Here is a 6,723-nt window from a genome sequence, read left to right as displayed (position 1 = left end):
CAAATGGGTTGTGTACCACAGACAGGGTGGAGATGTTGGAAAGTATTGAGAAACAGACTAAGGCATTGTCGGTTTTGGTCTTTTCCTGGGATTTGTTGACAATAAGAAAAGTATAGAGTAATGCCAGCCTTATCCTTCTGTCTGGCACACTTGTACCTGGTCATCGGTAATGCATCAAATGACAATTTATTGCGATACATATGGGCGTATTTGTTTCCATTTTATGATACTTAATACTTCCCTAGATTTCAAGGGCAAGTATTTTTTACTCCACCAGATTAAGATTAATACATAATGCATTGCTATAGATTAGAATATCCATCAGTAATGTTACATAGAAATAGTTCTACCTCCACCAGCTACAAATGCTTCTTACATGTTGATGCATCAGTAACAATAATCCAGTAATATAATCAGAAGTGCTTTATTGATCCCTGGGGGGAAAATAACAGAACAAATTGGACGCCTGAACAGGGACTTGAACCCTGGACCCTCAGATTAAAAGTCTGATGCTCTACCGACTGAGCTACCCAGGCTTCAATTGAGCAATAATATAATAATATAACAGTATCAGACTAATAGGGGATCTTTTTCTGCATGAATGCTGATTTTTTTTACTTATAGTAAAAGACCTGAATACTTGCTAGCTGAACTCAGTACAGTAAAATGGCTTGTTTACCCCCAGCTGATACAAAGCGACCACAAGGTGACCCTGCTGAGACAGCTCTTTACTTCCCATTCCCATCTTCAGGGACTTCATGGCAGTAAGAGCGGGCTTAATGTAAAGACGAGAGACTGAGAGAGAGAGAGATGGTGTAACCTCACAATTTCCAGCTGCTCATATTTGTTGGGGATTGAACCAAGGCCAGCTGTGAGAGGGAGGAGGTAATTTAAGCACCTGTGGTGGATTGAAGACCTCTTGTTTCTCTTCCATCATCCTCTCTTCTCTCCCTCTTGTGTTTTTGCTCTTATTCTCTCTCTCTGTTCGGTTTCCCCTGCAGTGGTTATTCCTGTCTGCCTCTCCTGCAACAATCCCCATCTCATGAGCCGAAATGATGTGTACCCTCATATATAGCGGAGCATAAGTAAACAGAAACTCAGTCCCCATGTGGAGAAATGCTACAGCGTACGCTAGACACATATTCTGCTGTTGTCCACGGGGAGGACGGGAAGAGGAAATATTTGAGATAGCATCCTAACGCCTGGGCCACACCGCCTACTTCTACCTGTGTGTGACATCCACCTCGCTGTACTGCTGCGGCTCGCACACATGAGGTGTCCACACAGACTACTGCCAAGCCCTATCTGTCTACATTAAGTTTGCCTTTTCTAATGGCCATCAATAATAGAATGTTTCATTTCATTATACATTTAATTCATATTTAGTTTAGACAGAAAATGTTTAAGGTTAGTTTACTCAATTGTAAGTGTTGAGTTAAAATATTTACATTTTTTTCGTGTCTGTGACATATTCTACAGATACAGATAATGAAACTGTAGAGAAAGGTGTAATGTGGCTGGTATGATATCAGTATGACTATCAACAGATCATTTTCATCATTGCTCTGTCTATTTTTGCTGAGAACCGCGAAAAGACACACCCTATCTCTAGATGAGGTGTCGCTGCAGCTGCACCTGGTTGCTCTAACCTGTTAACATGGTTGCCGAAATAGGTAGGGGGTGCGGCCCAGGCGTCAGCCTTTTGCTGGCTGGATTAAATGTCCAGCCCAAAACTTTCTATCTCACTGAAAAGCTTTCTGCCTCACTATGCACGCGTCAGACGAAAGAAAGAAAAGTGTGAGTAGCTGTGAGAGGCTTAAGTGACTGACACAGGGAGAGTGCTGCAGAGTGCTAACACTTTGAGGGTGATATTGAGAATGTGGGAGTGTGAAAGCTAGATTAAAGGCGACGGGAGTATTAGAAAAGGAAACTGACAGAGGAAGAAAGAGCAAGAAATAATTAGGCCAAGTCTGTCTCTTTTTATATTTGCCTTCTCTGGGTTTCCACTCGTATGTGCTTCAGCATGTATTTGTGTGCTTGAGTCTGCATCTGTGCGTCCTTGTTTGTGTGTTAATGTGCCTGTATGCACATGCCTAAGTAAGCCTGCACATGATTAATGATGAATGCCATCTGCATTTGCAGAGCGAATTCTTTTAAATATAATATTATAGAAGATAAATTAGGTATTCTCCTCTAACGTGCTCAAATCCTTTCAAGAAAGGAACCTTAAAATATGGATTAAGGCTTTTAGAGGAATATAAAGACAGATTAGGCTTTATGGTCCATACACAAAAAAAGGAGGTAATACAGATTATATTGCATACGCTACAAAATAACAGTTTAATTGCATTTCATAAGCATGTGCTGTATTTTAGCCCATTTTATACATGCATAATTCATATTCCAGAAGTCCAGAAGTTAGAGAAATAAATGATTAGGTCTATGCGTCATCTCTGCCAGACAGCACCCATCTGTGCTTCAATGGGTAACATTACATTAGTGAGTGTGTGTTAGTGTAGGCTGGTGTGTCTGTATTTGTGCAAGAGGGAGAAAGAAAGAGCAAAAGAAAGGGAAAGCAAGAGGGAACATACTGCCAGTGAGCATGCACAGCTTGAATATATTTTTACAGGCTCCCCGTAACAGGGAAGATAGTCTGGATGCTGTTGGGTGTAAGGCGTGTCATTAAAAGTTTCGCAAGCACACTGGATAGCTGTCAGAGCCCATGCCAATTAGTGCCACTTTAGGTGTCAGTCTGGTAGGCAGGAGAGACGAAAGGCAAGCAGGCTGAGAGGAGCACCAGGAGAACCCTGCTGACTGAGCCTTCCTGCTCAGCTGAGCATCCTACAAAACATCAGCTCGGTTTGATACAAACAGAAGCAGAAGCCTTTGTTTCATCCACATAGCAAATCCCATTTTCATCCATACATCCATATATACATCTGACAGAAGAGAACCCCCCATTATGTCAACTCTAAACAAAATGTCTGCTCTACAGCTATGAATTGCTGTTATTTTGTACCTGGTAAACATTCACTTTAATTGAACTGGGGAAAAAACATTACTAACAACATCCAAGAGTCAAGAAAGATACACAAGTGCCATCCTTCCGATTTACTGGCCCATATTAGTGTAGCTTTGACAGCCTTTTTCAATTTTCTTGCTCTTTTAAAGGCACCCTGTGGAGTTTTTGACCTCTAGTTGTGCTGTGCAGTGATGTTTTGATGAGCTAGTGCCTTTATTGTTTGTACTGTGCTTTACTATTATGTGCACAAGGACACACAGGCACATCACAAGCACGGGGGCGATGTAAAAAACAATTCTATTGTTGCGGCAATGTGCTGTAAACGGTGGAAATACACCAATAAAAGAAGAGAGGAAGAGTAAACAATGTAGGTTTTAAAATATTCAGGAAAAGGCTTTGGAAATGTTTTATTACACCTTCAGGGGAAACTAAATGTGTTTTGGTGAGAAACAAGTGTAATCAAAACTTCCTTGGTTTACAACGAAAACTCCACATGGTACCTTCAAAATCTGTCTTAATCTGTTAAAAGGACAGATGAGAGTCACAGACAGGATTATAATTCCAGTAATAAAAGCAAGGGTAATAACTCAACAAGCCACCAGTATGTACCTACCGAAGAAAATGTGCCTACAAAATCAAATACCAAACCATTAATCCAAAAACCAATGCTTCGGCTTGTATTCAGAATATTACAAAAAACAAACACACTAAGCGGAACACTCCTTATTAAAAAGATATCTTGATCCCTTTTGTTGACATGGAAAGCACTGCCATTTAATGCAAAACCATCACTCAGCCAAACTGGCTCCTCACAGTTACAAACATACATTTTTAAGGTGTTAAAACAGTAGTAACAAATATGAGCTCTCTCATTTTAGGGTTGGTGTAAAAAGGAATAAGAGCAGGATGAGTAATGGAAAGGATAACAGACATGGGGTAGATAATGGGGGTCAGACAGACAGCAATACAGTGCTACTGTACTCATTAATTGCAATACACGTTGTTGAATGCACAATTGCAAGCAGCAGAGGAAACACCATATTTTACTCCTTGTGAACGTTGCACAGAACTAAAGTTCGGCCAGGGTCATAGACACTTGAGGGACAAACAGTCTTGAACAGTGCAGAAACACAACAACCTCAGCTGGAGGGCAATTCACAGTATTGACACCGGTCTAAATTCTATAGTGAAACCTAACTGTGACCATACCTATTTATATTCAAGGTCAGGGGGGTTCGGAGTGAGGAATGGCACATATCCCATCATGCACTGGGCTAAAAGCAAGACCTTACAGAGTGCATACACAGTACAGTCTATGCCTTAGACAGTTTGCTAAGCTTTTGAAGGACTGAAATGTATATAATATTTTGTTACTGGATTTGTTCAACTGGCCCAATGCTGTTCTACTGAAACATTGTAAAGAAAGGTGTTGTAATAAGCAACGGTATTCATACAGTGTCCCAAATGTGTGTCCAAATATATTCATTTTAGTCATGTGTGCATTTTTAGCAACGCTAGCGGCTAGCAGTGTGGCTCTAAAGGGATTGTCCGTCAGTCAGTCGGTGTGTCCACCAGTTTGGTAGAGACTCAAATGTCTCAGCAACTATTGGATGGATTGCCATTACATTTGGTACACACATTCACGTCCCCTCAGGATGAATAGTAATAACTTGCCCTGACCTTTTATCTAGCTTCATTATCTGGCCAATATTTTAATTTGTCCTGTACCTGCAAAATAATGACATTCCCATCAGCCTCAGCTGCACTATGTCTTTAGTGCTAAATAGCAAATGTTAGCTTGCTAACAAGCTAAATTTAGATGGTGAAAAGGGTAAAATTGTAAACTTGTTCAACAGCCTGTAAAAAATCTTAAAAAGGTATAGATAGTGTGTGTGTGTGTGTGTGTGTGTATGTATGCGTCATTTGACCCATATTCTCAAAACAGAAAACTTTGTTTTTGTATCTACAGTATTAATAGGCTACTTTGGCTTGCAGTTTCGGAGAAGTTCACTGAAACTCACACAGAACTTGCATCAACAAATGCTACCACAGAACATAATCAATTATATACAGGTTTCTCGAAGAGTATCGATGGAGAAATCGTCTCCAGCGGATGAAAGGTTACAAAAGCAAGACACTACTGGAATCAATTCAGGATTGTCTTTGTTCCAATTATGCCAAGCCTTCTGGAGGTGTCACACAGATTTGTCCACAGGCTGTGTTAGTTAATTTGTACCATACAGTTTGTGATACGACAAGAGACAAAGTGAAACCGTGAGTGGTCTCATTAATTAAACTGCCTTCCAGCTGTCAACTTCCCTGACAAAAGTTTCTTTCTTCAATATGTTGTGAGAGTATAGCAATTTAACTCAAAACACAAGGTGCCCTTCTGTTGCTTGTGCAGTTTTGTTTTTCCTTCTTTTCAAAAATGTTCTCATCTGCATCTCTCGAACATCCCTATTTGCAATGTGGTTTTCATCCATTTTCCTCTAGTTTGGCACTAGCTTTTTGTCATCCTGGGTTAGCAAGAAACATTTGCTTACAAAACGTAAACTGATCAGGTGTTTTTAGCCATGCTAGCAACATGGCTCTAGGGACGACGATGTTGGGTCCGTCGGTCTACCACTTTGGTCCAGTTTGAAATATCTCCACAACTGTATGATGGATTGCCATGAAATTTTTGTACAAAAACAATGGTCCCTAGAGGATGAATCCTACTGACTTTGGTGATCCTCTGACCTTTTCTCTAGTGCCACCATGAGGTTCACATTTGCAGCTCATAGTGCAATGTTTCAACAGCTATCACATGGATCGCCACGAAATTTTGTACAGCCAGTCATGGTGCGAAGAGGATGAACCTAACAGTATATTGCTTTCAAATATTAATAAATGTGAGGACCTACAGTCAATACAACATCTTGTACAGTTCATTTGCAGTCTGTGTATGATTTCCGTGGTCTGTCCACATTGTGCATAAATACTGCCTCTACCTCTGAAGATAAATTCCACATTTGGATATGTGCAAATAACAGCCTTGTGATGAATAATAAATCTCTCTATCTAGCTATCATCATTAGATGCTTTTTTTCTTCTCTTTTAATAAAGCAATTACTTCATGTCAGCACAGTCACTCACAGGACAACCCTGGACCTCTATTAGAAGACTAAATGACACTGAATTATACATAACCACAAGTTCATTACCATAAATATTGCTGAAAGTAATTATCTCTAGGTTGCTCAAGATGGAATTTAGTTTTTTAAATGTTCTTTTGTCAAATGCCCTGTTCCTTATTTGTAATTTTTAAAATTACTAGGGTGTAAACATGAAATGGAAATTGACAACATCCTTCATCAAACCATAATGAAGCAACTTCTTATATCTATCTTCTTCTCTAGACTGTTTTTTTTGTTTTACAGGCAGTTATGTGTACTGTACTAGTTATGTGTACTACTTGGTTGACTCTTTCGTCACCATGAGGTTAACCAACCGAGACTCCAGGAAGTCCTGACCAAGAAACAGTCAACTCAAAGCTAAGCTAAGATAACCATCTCTCGGCTCTAGCTTCATATTTAGCGTACAGACATGAGAGTGGTATTTATTTTTAGAAAACAATTTGCAAGCATATTTCACAAAATGTTGAACTATGAAGAAGTGAGTCTAACTGTTAAAAAGAAAGGGAGAAGAGAGATTGTATTGCA

At 39.8% G+C, this 6,723-nt stretch overlaps 1 non-coding gene across 1 annotated transcript; it reads right to left on the bottom strand.

The window, feature by feature from the left end:
• Positions 1-463: 463 nt before the first annotated feature.
• Positions 464-536, bottom strand: trnak-uuu (transfer RNA lysine (anticodon UUU)). Its single transcript has one exon. It is a non-coding gene; the product is annotated as a tRNA-Lys (tRNA).
• Between the last annotated feature and the right edge of the window lie 6,187 nt (positions 537-6,723).

The sequence above is a fragment of the Enoplosus armatus genome, chromosome 18 (assembly GCF_043641665.1).
Source record: "Enoplosus armatus isolate fEnoArm2 chromosome 18, fEnoArm2.hap1, whole genome shotgun sequence".
Taxonomy (NCBI): domain Eukaryota; kingdom Metazoa; phylum Chordata; class Actinopteri; order Centrarchiformes; family Enoplosidae; genus Enoplosus; species Enoplosus armatus.
Note: the sequence above shows the minus strand (reverse complement) of the source record. Positions and strands in the feature narration are given on the sequence as shown.